This window comes from Scylla paramamosain, chromosome 20 (genome assembly GCF_035594125.1).
Source record: "Scylla paramamosain isolate STU-SP2022 chromosome 20, ASM3559412v1, whole genome shotgun sequence".
Lineage (NCBI taxonomy): Eukaryota > Metazoa > Arthropoda > Malacostraca > Decapoda > Portunidae > Scylla > Scylla paramamosain.
Window position 1 is genome coordinate 20,994,523 of NC_087170.1, and position 15,611 is coordinate 21,010,133.

Here is a 15,611-nt window from a genome sequence, read left to right on the forward strand (position 1 = left end):
AGTGAACCTCTTACATGTGTGTGTGTGTGTGTGTGTGTGTGTGTGTGACATTTCAGAGTGGGTGGATGAGTAGGTAGATATTCAGTTGGATATGAGTATAGATTAATTTACCTGTTCGTATGTGCTTCGATTTACATATTTGCATCAATTTGTATATTTATGTATCTGTCAAATTCTTCGTCTGTGTATCTCTTTCCCTTGCCCCCTTTTTTTTTTTTTTTTTTTTTTTACATAATTTACATACTCTGTTTTTGTGAATCTGTCGTTTTGTCTGTTCGTTCCAGGACTCTCTCTCTCTCTCTCTCTCTCTCTCTCTCTCTCTCTCTCTCTCTCTCTCTCTCTCTCTCTCTCTCTCTCTCTCTCTCTCTCTCTCTCTCTCCAGAAGCAGGACAAAAAACAATGATTAAAAGTTCTGATAGCTTTTATTAAGTAGAAATATATGCCTTGCAATAAGAATTCAATAGTATACTTTTGTATACTATTTCATATCTTCACTACATGTTTTCACATGTTCTTTTTGCATGGTATCATCACTATCAGTACTGCTATTTATTATTATAATTATCGTTATTATTATTATTATTATTATTATTATTATTATTATTATTATTATTATTATTATTATTATTATTATTATTATCATTATTGTTACTATTATGGACATTACTATTGTTATTAATGGAAAGAATTACCCTCTCTCTCTCTCTCTCTCTCTCTCTCTCTCTCTCTCTCTCTCTCTCTCTCTCTCTCTCTCTCTCTCTCTCTCTCTCTCTCTCTCTCTCTCTCCAAGAAAGACTTTAATCTCTTAAGGATCGTTAATCAACCATTACCTGCTGGTCTTGGGCTAATTATCTTACGGGAAGGTGTGATGAAGATGAAGCTTACTTATTCTGGCCCATATTACGAGACGCAGCCTTTTTTTACTTGATAAGACTTCGTTATTTACAAACACACATACACACACACACACATACACACACACACACATCAATACGTAAGCTAGAATGTGCTGTGGAGTGGCATGTTTCCGAAATGTACTGCAGTCACCATAAACTAAAGGAATTTGTAATGCCTGGTATAAGTATACGCCCATTATATATTGTATCAGTAGTATAAGTATTTATGGTTACACGCCTTCAATAAATAAAGTAGCAGTTTGCATGAAAATGTATGTAAACTTCCATTTTAGGGTAAAACAGAGAGAGAGAGAGAGAGAGAGAGAGAGAGAGAGAGAGAGAGAGAGAGAGAGAGAGAGAGAGAGAGAGAGAGAGAGAGAGAGAGAGAGAGAGAGATCGTAACTTTGGAGATAATTCGAGTTAGCGTAAGTCTCTTCTTCTGAATATTAGATGAAATCTCTCTCTCTCTCTCTCTCTCTCTCTCTCTCTCTCTCTCTCTCTCTCTCTCTCTCTCTCTCTCTCTCTCTCTAGCGCTCGGCTCGGGAAATGCAAATTTATTCGGCAATTAGTAGGATCTAGAATTCATTAGCAGTGCACACATGTTTCAATAGGTATTCGCGTATGTTTTTTTTTTTTTTTTTTTTTTTTTTTACGTGCACATGTGTAAAGCCTGATGGATTTTGCGTTTTGCTGGACGTGACACGCGGAGCCAACCAGATGCCGCAAATTTCAGGCGGGATGACTGTCATTTACATTTGTCCATGTGTTTTTTGGCGCTGGGTTGGTGAGAGGAACGCCTGCATTATGCCAAACACTCCTAACGTGCTTACAAAGGGATCCTGCTCTCCATTCTCCCTGTTCCTTTTCCTGCCTCTCCCGTCCCACTCTCTCTCTCTCTCTCTCTCTCTCTCTCTCTCTCTCTCTCTCTCTCTCTCTCTCTCTCTCTCTCTCTCTCTCTCTCTCTCTCTCTCTCTTTCTGACCATTCATTTCACCTTCCTCCCTCGTGTTTTCATTAGGTTGTTATGAGGTAATTTATATACATTTGCCCCATCACCTGCTCAGTAATTGAGGTCACGAAAGGAGGGAAAGACGCAAGGAAGGAAGGACGGATGAAAGGAAAGGGAGAAATGAAGAAACGGAGAAAGTCACTGGTATCAATAAAGCAGATGGATGAGGAATGCACATACACACACACACACACACACACACACACACACACACACACACACACACACACACACAGCAGGTCAGAGTTACCGCGGGATGAGTCTCATTTGGGTGAAATTAAGAATAATGGCCATGCCTTCGAATGCTAAACCTGAGATTGCTAAACTTCCAAAAAAGTGCGAATAGGACTAACGGAAGGTATGGTATGAAGATTTAAGAAGAAAAGACGTCATTTATTTGATTTGTGTGCTTTTTTTTCTGTTTATTTATTTGGTTACGTTGGTTCGTATTATGTTCATGCTCATGCTCATCTGTTTATATACTTTATTTATTTTTCTGTTTTATTTTCTACTTCTCTTTGATTTAATTTAACTATGAACGTTCTGCTTATGTTTATTATTAATATTTTTTTATTATTATCATCACCCTTTAATGTTGCTTTTGTTATTCGTGTCACTAATGATAAAACGTGTTGATAATAACAAAGATAGCGATGATGATGATGATGATGACCAATTTGAAAGAAATCCATTGAGTGAAATATTTTATCTTGACGGTGTTACTGAAAGCTCCCCCTGATACTGCTGTCGCCATTCAGTGACAGGCTCCTAGGGTGGCTGGATGGCTCCCACTCAAGCCTTCCGTGGCATCAGGACAGCATATCAGTTTTTATTTTGTTTGGATATGTGTTAAAATACATAGGACAAGTATTAATACATGTTATAGTACAACCTGTCCATTTTTCTGACGTATCAAAGCTTCAACTTTTCCTTCAAGACATTAGTCTGATCTACAAATCGATGTTTTTCTTGATATATTGCTGAGTATAGTGTATATGCCTCTATATCTCTAGAAGGTTCGTGTACTTATCTATCGGTGTCTTACGGTCTAGTGTAGTGTTGTTTTTAGCTACTGAGTTCACAGATCGGTACATGTTTCTACCAAACTTCACAGGACTTCCTTGATGGCTTTTTTATGAGAGGGCTCAGGGGCAGAATCTCTCATTTCAAGTTGCCAGTCCACTTGATTAAGATGTCTTTTTAGGTTCTAGCAGGACTCATTGGAGACCAGCGCGCCCACACAGACACGCACACACACACACACACACACACACACACACACACACACACACACACACACACACACACACACACACACACACACACACACATTAGATACACAGTGTTTTATCGATCACAGGTACAATTACCTGAAATGTGCTATAAAAACATGTATCAAATAACGCTTCATTATTATCAAGATTCCTCTTTTCTTTCCTCCGGAGAGGAAAATTTCAGCTTACTTTTTTTTTTCATTCAATTTTGTTAACAATCTTCACACCAGTTAGTATTTTTTTCTTGGCACACGTAAATTCGTACTTTTTTTTTTTTTTTTCATGCTACACACGTATGAAGAATTCATTATTATCAAGTTTCCTTTGACTTTTTTTCTGGCTTTTTTTTTTTCTTCGATCATTTTTTTTTCACTTTCTTTTCATCTAGATTATTATTCCACAATGAGCTCTAGTTTATTAATAGACCTGTTTCATATAAAATAACATAATATAACAAAGTGTATCCGATTATTTATTGACGTACGCACTGAATGTGCCTTCATAGAAACAAAAATTCCAGGATAATCCAGAAGTCCTGTCCAAACTCAGGGGATGCTCACGAATCTCCCCTGACTTCAGCTGGGCATTTCTAAGGTTTTCACTGAAAGCGCGTTTTATGATAAACCCATTTGAGCATACTCATGGTAACTCTTGCATAACACAATTCTGTTTAAAGCGGCTGGTTGGTGCTGCTATTGACAGAACTTCGCTGTGTAATGTTAGGTTAGGTTACTGCTGTCGAAACACTAAGCATAGACTCAACAGTAACTGCCAAATATATTTTCCGCAAGTTATGTTGATGAGGTGTCAGTATGTCTGGCATTTCTGCGCTTATTTCACATCGGCGGTCGAACACTGTTTGAGATTTCCAGCGGTGCGACAGTCCTGCTCGATACAGAAGTCATATTTTACGTAAAGGGAAAAACGTGAAACTTTGTTGAAATTTATGTACGTTTACCACCACAACCGCCACCACCGTTACTGCCACCGCCATCACAGCCAGCTCACAGTTCCCGACATTCTCTTAAGACTCCTGGGAATAAAGAACATTACAGCGGCAAAACTCAATTTTACTGCCCCGTTTGGCCAGAGGGTTTCCCTGCGATATAGGGCGAGCCGATGTGTGGCGGGGAGGGGGAGGGGAGGGAAAGGCGTGGAAGTAAGTGGGTCGTACTCCCTTCCCTCTTCTTTGTTATACGCCTACTTCCTACTTAGTGATGTTTAGATAAAGCACATTAAATTACACACACACACACACACACACACACACACACACACACACACACACACACACACACACACACACACACACACACACACACACACACACACACACACACACACACACACACACACACACACACACACACACACACACAGTTATCCACTCACATGTAATAGGTCTTGAAATTTTGTTTGGTTCGACGCTGTGTTCAAGAGAGAGAAAGAGAGAGAGAGAGAGAGTGAGTCATCGGCATCTCAGTCCCATGGTGCTTGACTCTCAGTGGGTATCTCCGCGATATTCAGTTTTCAGAGTGGTAGGGCGTGGTGTTCCCGGCCCTTTGCTGTGGAAAGCCTTGTTTCATTACCACCAATGTCAACCACTGCAGCAACAGCAATCAGTAATCAGGTTGTTAGTGCTGAGTCATTAGGGAGCTTTAAAAGATTAGACAAATTATTGATGGGGATGGCAAGTGGAAATAGGTAGGTGTGTGTGTCATACTGGGGCTACCACTTGTAGGCCTAATGGCTTCTTGCAGCTTCCCCAATTGTCTAATGTTCTTATGTGCTTAATAATGGCACCGCTTTCAAGATTACCGCCATTTACACAACTGTCACCACATTCATTAGTCCCACCACAATTAAACTCAACATGGCCATAAGTACCGCCGCAACTACCACCACCACCACCACTACCACCACCACTACCACCACCACTACCACCACCACAACAACAACAAAACAACTATTAATTGCGTTACTAATACTACTCTTGCTCCTACTGCCACTACGCTACACCAACTACTTCTACTACTCTTTCTGCTGCTGCTAGTACTACTACTAATAATAATACATCAGCAGCAGCAGCAAGGTTATCACCACGAAAATAGATCTGATTACCTCAATGACTACCACCACCACCACCACCACCACCACCACAAACAATTACACTGTCCAGGAGCAGCATAATATCCACCATTCCGCCACTCCAACCAGCCCCAGCTTGCCGCTACCTGTGATCCTCCCTCTCCGCCAGCTACTCCTGCACCAACAGATTTCCCGGGTTTGGTCTTAATATGCGGCGTGATTGCCACTTGCAGTCTCATTACGTCCCTAACACCCGCTTGCTGCTTCCCTGTCCTCGCCTGCGCTTCTCTTTCCAAGCTTCCTTTCTGTCTCTAAAAGTGTTATAGGACACGTGGGCTTCAGTATGTGTTATTTGACTTTTGTTCTCATATATATATTTTTTTTTCCTCCTGCAAATAGTAGATGATTTTGCGTGTAGGAAATTTCGTTTTCCTCAACTAGAATAAGTTTAGGAGAGAGGAAGAGTGTAGTAATAATACGTACATGCACACATACACACACACACACACACACACACACACACACACACACACACACACTATTAAGTTGATGTTTAATTTTAATATATTTATCTTTTGTTCTTTCGTTTGTGTTTCCACCTGCTAGTCTCTCTCTCTCTCTCTCTCTCTCTCTCTCTCTCTCTCTCTCTCTCTCTCTCTCTCTCTCTCTCTCTCTCTCTCTCTCTCTCTCTCTCTCTCTCTCTCTCTCTCTCTCTCTCTCTCTCTCTCTCTCTCTCTCTCTCTCTCTCTCCTTTTCACAACTAACTAACTCGTTGCTAGGCCATAAAACACTGTCTCCCTCCCTCCTTCCCCTTAACACTGGGGCAGGTGAAAGGGCGGCCAGCTAATTGAAGTATTGTGTTTTGCTGGGAGCTGAGGTGAGCGTGGGTCTTCCTCTTAACTTGCTTTGCCTCAGGTGGGAGGATGTTATGTTTTAGTTTCTCTTTATTTATTTTTTCTTTTTTATATATGTGTGTTCTTGTCTTGAATGTTATATTTGAGTTTATTTTTCCTTTTGGTTTTATCGTTTTTTTTTTTTTTTGTCACCTCTCTCTCTCTCTCTCTCTCTCTCTCTCTCTCTCTCTCTCTCTCTCTCTCTCTCTCTCTCTCTCTCTCTCTCTCTCTCTCTCTCTCTCTCTCTCTCTCTCTCTCTCTGCGTGACCTGTGTTTTTAGTCTCCACGTGTTGCTCTTCCCCTCTTCAGATATTGATGAGTTCGTGTTTTCGTTTTTCCTCAGTCTTGAATCATAAACTGATCATGCAGTGCTTGTTTGATCATATATCATTTTAGGGTGTTTTTTTCTTCCTTCTGTAAGTAAAGTTTCATATAGTTAGGAATTTCTATAAAAAAATATGATGTCATTAGCATTTTAAGCTGAGACAGAGAAGGTAGAAATTTCAGATAAACGTACACACACACACACACACACACACACACACACACACACACACACACAAACATAAACAAACAGACAGAAGTGTTTGGAGATATATGGACTGAATGAAAAAAAACAAAGATATGCATGGACAAACAGGCAACAACAGACGAGTTGAAAAAGATTTTTTTACTTATAGGTTTAATCTTGACGGATCGAAGATTGGACCAAATAACATGACATCCTGTGACCAAGACTGAAACAACAATGATTATTTACAGTATATCTTCCACGTAGTATTTTGTTAATCCATGTGAAGTAAGCTTATGTTACTACAGATGAAATGTTTAACAAGTACTATATTTAAAAAAGAAACTAGTACAGAACTCGTCTACTACACAAACACGCGCGGAGGTCACGGCAAGACCAGAAGGATGAGGACGAGGAGAGGGAGGGAGAAACTTAGTTACGGATCTGTTAATAGGACTGGAGTGGCTGTGGACGCCGGGAGGGTTTGAAGTAAGAGAGAGGAAAGTCTGAATAATATGACAAGGAATTTACGTGTTTCTCTCTCTCTCTCTCTCTCTCTCTCTCTCTCTCTCTCTCTCTCTCTCTCTCTCTCTCTCTCTCACGAGCATTACATTTTCACAAGCCTTTATTCGCGTCATTGCATTTTTCCTTCCTTCCCTTAATCATTCCTTTCTCTCTCCGCGGCGCACACAAACTGCACGGATAGCCGGGGAGACTAGCGCCGGGATGGGGGGAAGGAAGGACACGAGCGGGGCACGGAATAAAAAAAAAAAGAAAGACAAGGAGGAGGAGAAGCGAGGAGATGACTTGGAGTGGGAGAAATGGCAATATCCACCACAACCTCCGATACATATTCCAATAATCTGGCGGCCATTGAAGTCGGGTGGAGATATGAGAGATTGTCTGACTCTCTCTCTCTCTCTCTCTCTCTCTCTCTCTCTCTCTCTCTCTCTCTCTCTCTCTCTCTCTCTCTCTCTCTCTCTCTCTCTCTCTCTCTCTCGCTCTTTCTCTGTGACTTATCAAATTCTTCCAGCTGAATAGACCTACCTGGACCGCTTCTGTGTTTCATGTCATCGTCTCAAGCGGGTGGAGGGAGCGACACAGGAAAGAGCGGTGCCATTCTCTCAGCTGAGTAAGAACTGTGTGTGTGTTTGTGTGTGTGTCCGCATTCTGTCGTTTCTCTAATAGTCAGTGGGATTCCAGGAAGGATAATCAAGGTGAAATACCAGAATTTTAGACCAATCAACGTTTAATAGAAGAGTGACACAGTATGGCAACTAATGAAAGACTTCGTCCATTCTGAGTCAGTATTTAACAGTTAGTGCAAGATAAAAAAGTTTCAAATCCACATTCATTGCCAAAGCTCCTGCCATTACTTCACATACAACTGACCATTACTCGCTTACCAGCAAGAGTGATCTAAAAGCCTCCCTCTAATCCCAAACAAACTGACGGATCATTGCTGCGGGCCACAAGCTGTCTCCCTCGGCTTTGTAGGGAGAGGGAATTTTTATAAGCAGCATCCCCAAAGGCAATAAGCTATGTACAATTTTGTAGCCAGTAGCGAGGCAGGACAAGCCGTGGGGAGATGGACGGAGAGGTAAAACTAACAATTCACTTTTCACTTCCTAGAATGATAGGTTGAATTGTGGATTTTTTTCTTTTTTGTTTCCACAGAATGTTATTTTCTCGCTTGACCTTAAGGGCGTGACAGGTGTTTAAAGATTTAATTCTGTATTTTTTTTTATTTATTTCCACAAGAATATAACACCTTTGCTTGACCTTAAGTGTGACAGGTGTTGAAGGTCACTGCCTTACTCATTAGACTTAGTAGATATTAGGTATGGTAAATCTACTCAGTATAACAATAGGTGGAGATTATAGATCACACACACACACACACACACACACACACACACACACACACACACACACACACACACACACACACGGTCATGGCGCTAATGCATGTTCTATTTTTTGCGCCACCATATACTTTTTCCTTCAGATCTACATCAAAATGGTAAGCCGTGAGCAAGGGAGTTGCCAGGTAGGCTTTAAAGCTGCATAATTTATCAGCTTTGAGCCCGTCTTTACCCTCCCCACCCAGAGAGAGAGAGAGAGAGAGAGAGAGAGAGAGAGAGAGAGAGAGAGAGAGAGAGAGAGAATCAGTAGGAAATTAGGAAGCAGAAATGAATGTTGGTGGCAAGTTTCTAAAGTTTGTGATGCATTTCGCTCATTTAATTTCCTCATGCTCATCCTCTCTCTCTCTCTCTCTCTCTCTCTCTCTCTCTCTCTCTCTCTCTCTCTCTCTCTCTCTCTCTCTCTCTCGCTTATTCTCTATCTAAATAGCAATTTTTCTGTCCGATGCATCTTCTCGTGAGCTCTTTGTTATATATTGACTCCCTTCCTTCCTTCCTTCCTTCCTTCCTTCCTTCCTTCCTTCCTTCTTTTCTTTCTTCCTTTCTTCTGCTTTCTTCCTTCCCTCGCTTTTTTTTGGCTTCATATTACGAATATATCTTTCCTGCTTCCCTTTTTCCATGGTTCGATGATTCTCTCTCTCTCTCTCTCTCTCTCTCTCTCTCTCTCTCTCTCTCTCTCTCTCTCTCTCTCTCTCTCTCTCTCCATTTCTGCGGGATCCTCTTTCTCGTTTATTCTTCCTAAACATCAATTTTTCCCTGCAATGCATCATCTCTTGCGCCTTTTGTTACACATTGATTTCCTGCTTTTTTTGCTCTTCTCCTTCCTTCCTTCACTGCATTTTCTGCCTTTTCTCGACTTTCTCTTTTCTCTGATATTACGAACATTTTCTCCTTTCTATCCTTTCTCCACGGTTCGATGATCCTCTCTCTCTCTCTCTCTCTCTCTCTCTCTCTCTCTCTCTCTCTCTCTCTCTCTCTCTCTCTCTCTCTCTCTCTCTCTCTCTCTCTCTCTCTCTCTCTCTCTCTCTCTCGGGAGGTTAGATTCTCAAATGCCGATGAAAAATATAAGTTAACTTTTAAGCCTCAGTGGGTGTGACATTGGCCTGACAAAAAATTAGATAAGACTAATTTGAAGTGAGTGGATGATGGAAGAGAATTCTCATGTAGAACTTCCTGTGATGTGTTGGCAGGAAAGGAAGCCATTTACTGGAGAAGCTGAAAGGGGGAAGAATGTTCTGGACTGTGGTCAAGGGATAAACACCGATGATCTGCACCATTCTCTTTCAAAGGCTATCGACCATGCTGAAACAGGATGACCATCAAGACCACAGTTCATTAGGGACGTCATAAAACCACCCATCGTTTGACCTTTTGTGAATTGATACTGTCTATGAGAGAGATGACCCTTGTAGTGAGAGTATGGGGTCTTCAGAGTGGCCTTCTGTCCTTTAAAAATTGCATTAAATCGTAACTGCTGGACGGTATGTTGAAGGCACGGGTCAGTAGCCATAATTAGTGGTATGGTCCGATGACGTGACAGTGAAGACTCTCAAATCACAACGCATAGTTCCATACGGGAGTCTCGAGTCACCCTGTAGCCTTTGTTCACCTAACAGGGTAATTTATGGAGAGTAAACCGTAAAGTTGTGACTCTAATAACGCGCTGACTCGCCAAAACTTGAGTGCCAAGGTCAGTGTTTGACTTGTACAAAGGAGAGGTCTTTTTCCTGCAGTGGACTCATATTAAAGGGAAATGTGGAGACTTGGAAGGTTAGGCAAGGCAGAATGGTAGGGCGGAAGCACAGTTCTTGATGTCAATGGTAACTTTGATACCTTTGTACTGTTAAATTTAAAGATCAAAAGACGACATGCACATTTGTGAAGAAAATATGAGAACAGTCGCACTCTTTAATTCATAGTAACTACAGTAGAATTCGCAGCAGTATACAATACATATAAATGCTCATGGAAAGTAATATTTAGGCTTCAGCAACATAGTGGGAAATGTTATAGATATTAAAGACTTCTGTGTGGAAAGCAAATGGTATCGTTGTTTGCGTAAATGGAAGAGTCAGTTTTGTGTGAACCTAATATTTATTTATTAAGAGTGATACTAAATCCTCGACAGATGGAGACTATCAAAACTCAACGCCTGTGAATAAGAGCAAGTGATATTGTTACGTACTTCAATTTGAAAGCTTTGTATTGGCACTGGGGATAGACAGAACAGGAAAGCAGAATAGGATGATGTGTCGGTACTCAGGCAGCAACTGTAGCAAAAATTGTTTTATGTAGGTAAACATGAGAGTAAATTCTTTTTTATGTTGGTGTTCGTTAATTTAAAGTAAGAGTGGACAGTTATTATGTTACCTCTTTATGCCGTTGTCATTAAGGATGTGGGAACAGTCCGAGACATGGTGGTGAAGTGGTTAGCCAGCACTGCTTACTGAAGTGTCCTGCATTTTCCTTATTCTCTGTAGGGAATCCACTTCACAGTAAAGTTCTGTTTAAATCACTTGCTACTTCTTGCTACTCCTTGCCAGTGAATCATCTCTACTAAAAAAATGTAAACCTTATGGAGACACGAGAACCGGAGATGTGCCAGTCTCAACTAAGCATAGAAGGGTGATAAGCAATGTGTGAGAATAGTTCGGTACTTGCTGTAAGCAGATGGTCATGGCGAGTCCAGCCGGCGAGTTGCTTTGACGTACACACTTCACACCATCCAGGGCGTTTGTGCGGATTGCACGATGACAACACAGTGTTTCAAATCGAACATGCAGCGAGATACTTGTAAGGTGTAAACGTGTGATGCATTTTATTTTACACGATGTGTGGCTTCCAGTAATTATTTTAATGCATTCATATCCATTTGTTATGATTTCTATCCTTCTTATTTTTTTTTATTTCTTTGATCTTTACATTGGTGGTCTCTTGACACACCAGGTTTTTGAATATCGGGGCAAACATCAAAGAAACTCGAAATAAAAAGAGTATTGCTGGCTTTGAGAGATTCCGGGAATCATTAATGGTCATGCAAATACATGACTTACAGTACAGTACATTACGATAGGTGGATGGAAGGTAGACAAGTATATAGATAGGTAGACTGGCATAGAAACAGGTAGATCCAAATATTTTGAATGAAACGTTGATCTGCATTGTATGAAGATTAAAAATATAAAAAAGAGTTAATTGCTTTTCTTGTTTATGAAATGTAAAACTAAACAGAACGTTAGATATAATTATGTTGCATGTTTTTTGTCGCATTATGTCCAACGAATGTCCAGTGAACTTGACAGTTTCTTCATATGTTGTACCTTTCCTTCTAATTAGCTTTCCTGTCCTCCTAGAGCTCTCCTTCCCGTGCTTCTCCACACACATGGTGATAATGCGGAGATCCTTGAGCGGGGATGCCACGTATCAGTGTGATGAGGCTCATTATACATCTGGCTACTTCATTGTGCATGGGAATTCTACGCTTTCTTTCAGTGACGATTTGTTGAACTGAAGACAATTGAGATTATAGGATTATATAGATCTAAATCACTTCATAAGCTGAATTCAGTGTATCATAGTTGGCGTATTTGCATAGCTAACGAAGAGCCAATCAGCTGCAAGAGAGTTAGTGATCACATCCTCTAGGAAAATTTGGGATGGAAGGAAACAATTAGTCACCAAGGTCAGGACTCATTCTGTGCTGGTTGAAAACATTAACTAGAGATAAAAATCCGTGCCCTTTGAATAAAGATGGCAAAGTCAAACTAAAAGTGTGACACAACCCCGTTCCCACTGACCGCTGCAAGGAAAAAAAATGACATCGTTGAATACGGATCACCATGAAATTGTAAAATCAATGGATGCACTCATGAACTCAAAAATGTATGCGGGTGGTGAAAAAGCTTTATTCGCTCCATTCTCTGCTGGGGACTGAGGACTGTGATGCTCTGTGATGCTGCAGTGGTCATGTTTGTTCCCTAGTCTGGCCCTAAGTCATAATAACATACAACAACAAAGTAAGGGAAGACATTGGTCAGTTATAGTTGTTCGCTTTTTCCATTTATTTACTGAAAACATCAACCTTCAATAGTATTTCCTGGTAGTTTCTTCTAAATTGGCGTGATTTTTGTTGTTGTTGTTGTTGTTGTTGTTTTTCAATCCACCATTTCGTGTCGTTGAGATGTCTGTCCTCCACCAGAGTCACCACACACACACACACACACACACACACACACACACACACAAGAAAAATCAAAATGTACACGTATGAATATTTTATTATCAGGAATATACAAAAAGTAGGATATTTTTCCTTGAATATATATATATATTTTTTTTCTTATCCAGGTTTCACTCATTTTTAGGTATGCGTTTTTCCTCGACATATTTTCGGTGAGTGTGTGTGTGTGTGTGTGTGTGTGTGTGTGTGTGTGTGTATGAGAAATATAATAAAAAAATAAAAAAAACAAAAATATGTATAATAAAAAATGCAATTACCTTCATGGAACCACACGGGAAATAAAAAAAAAGTTTCCAGCGGCTACCTTTTTCCTCTTCGAATAATTTTCTAAAGTAACACTTCTGAAGAGAGAGAGAGAGAGAGAGAGAGAGAGAGAGAGAGAGAGAGAGAGAGAGAGAGAGAGAGAGAGAGAGAGAGAGAGAGAGAGAGAGATGGTAGATAGATAGCTGCCAAGAGATCTTCATGACAGGTCCTCTGAGGTGGCTGTCCTTTATGAGTCTTTCTCTCTGCATTTCTTGTTCTTGCATTAAAGTTCATCTGCGTTCCGAAACACTTACTAAGAGATGGGGCGCGTGTTGCTGCGTTGGTGTGTTCAGGTGCTGCAGTACATATGTGTGTGTGTGTGTGTGTGCTCAGGTGGACGCGTGTTCTCTGTCGCCAGCGCTGTGTGTGGTCGGGATGTGCGTCCCGCTGATACCGGAAAAAGGAAATAAAAAAGACATGAGGTGTATGCTGCAATCATTTCATTGTGTGTTTACCTACAGAGTTGTTTCTCAGGCGTTTGTTTTGGATGCATGCCTGACCTCCACTACCACTTGTGTGCGTGGCGCTCTGGTGGTGCCGGGGCAACGCGCCTGTGTGAGGAGGAGGAGCAGCAGTGTGTTATGTACAGGTGGTCGAGGTCGTTTAAGACACAAGTGTGTTGTCGATGAAACAGTCTGGGAACCTTATTTGCCGTAATAGCCGCCGCCGCCGCCGCCGCCGCCGATGAAGCCGCCGCCAATGCCGCCGCCACCAATACCGCCGCCGCCGCCGTAGCGTCCAGAGGAGACATGAACCACCCTCGTGATTCCACCAATGTGCCCGCCACCAGCACCGCCGCCGCCGTAGCCGCCGCCGAATCCACCACCAAATCCACCACCAAATCCGCCACCACCGTAGCCGCCGCCGAATCCACCACCGAATCCGCCGCCACCGCCACCGTGGCCGCCAGACACAACCACCCTGGTGGTGACTCCACCATGCCCGCCACCGCCATGGCCGCCGTAGATAATGCCGGCGCTGCAGGAGGCCAGCAAGACGCTGAAGCCGAGGGCAACTGCGAAGACTCTCTGTGGAGGGAGGAAAGAGTAAGAGATGACAGGTGGAGAGAGTTGGGAGCAAAGGCAGCCTCCGGCCGTAGCAAATATAGAAGCAGCAGCAGAAACAACAGCAGAGTGCTGGCCAGACAAGGAGGGAAGAGTGCTTACCATGGTGCTCACTGCTGACTGAGTCGCCAAAGTGACTTGCCTCCCTTGCCTGGCGCCGCCATATATACCTGCCAGGCAGCAGCGGCTTTCCTGGCCTTCACTGCAGGTTGTCGTGTCACTGCAGTGGTAGAAGGTGAGACTTGTCAAGTAAAATGTTGTCTTCAGTTACATTTCTTTTTTTCCAAATATGGTAAAATAAGTGAATATGTGTTTATTTGCCACACTGTCAGCCCGTGCCAGTCAGTCTCTGGTGAGGCGCCTGAATGGCAACAAAGAAAGGTGGCTTGCATTGTCTCCTTGTTCTGATTCGCGCATCATAGATAAAAAAAAAAAAAAGAGAAAAAATGCGATAAGATTATATATAAACCAGTGATTCGTGTGCCATTGCAAAAGAACCTAGGATTTGTAAAGGGGTCCTACCACACACAGACACACACACACACACACACACACACACACACACACACACACACACACACACACACACACACACACACACACACACACACACACACACACCTTGTTATTTACTCACCTGAATTACCTACAAATTGCCACGGAAAGTGCACCTGAGATTCCGTTGTCACTGTGTCTTTCCGCCTCAGTGTGACTCAGTTCTTTACTCGCTCCCTTATTGCCTCTCTCTCTCTCTCTCTCTCTCTCTCTCTCTCTCTCTCTCTCTCTCTCTCTCTCTCTCTCTCTCTCTCTCTCTCTCGTGTGTTCTGCAGGTGAAAGTCACGTTCTGGTGTTCTCAAGGTAGTAAGGTGAAAGGTCTCAGTGTGATTTCTTGTCGGAATGATGTATTCTTGTTTTTTTCTTGTATTATTGTGTTCTGTACTGTTTATTTTATTTTTTTTTTGTGTGTGTGTGTTCCCCGTACTTCTGCTTTTCAGTTATTATCTCTTTTCAGTTATTTTCTCCTATTCATCCTCCTCCTACTTTTATTTTTTATCCTCTTCCTTCTCCTTCTCTTCATAAAAATCACGCAAGAATCCTGAGAAACACATAGAGGGAAGAAACAACAACGACAACAACAACAACAACAACAACAACAAAACCTCCAGTCATTGTAAGGTGAAAGAAAACGGAAAACTGGGAAACTAAAAATCATGCAGTGGCGGAAGTCGATTTGTAAGAGAAAACGGCTTGAGGTAGCGAGGGGAATGTCAAAGAAAATGAAGGAAATAAAGAGATGCTGAGGAATGTGACACGTTTTCTTGGTTCTTGTTTCTTGGCCTTGTATGTGCGAATAGTAATTGCTTCTCCTTGCAAGTCACACCAGTATGAAAAAGCGACACAAGATACCAGCG

General features: G+C 41.8%; 1 protein-coding gene and 1 long non-coding RNA gene across 5 annotated transcripts in view; one reads left to right on the forward strand and one right to left on the reverse strand.

Annotated features, from left to right (window-relative positions):
* LOC135110613 (uncharacterized) overlaps positions 1-15,611 on the forward strand; it is a 169,109-nt gene that overhangs the window by 111,567 nt on the left and 41,931 nt on the right. The window lies entirely within an intron of this gene.
* LOC135110780 (uncharacterized) lies at positions 13,561-14,491 on the reverse strand. Its single transcript, XR_010273421.1, has 2 exons — positions 14,302-14,491; positions 13,561-14,163 (listed from the first exon to the last, which is right to left on the reverse strand). It is a non-coding gene; the product is annotated as an uncharacterized LOC135110780 (long non-coding RNA).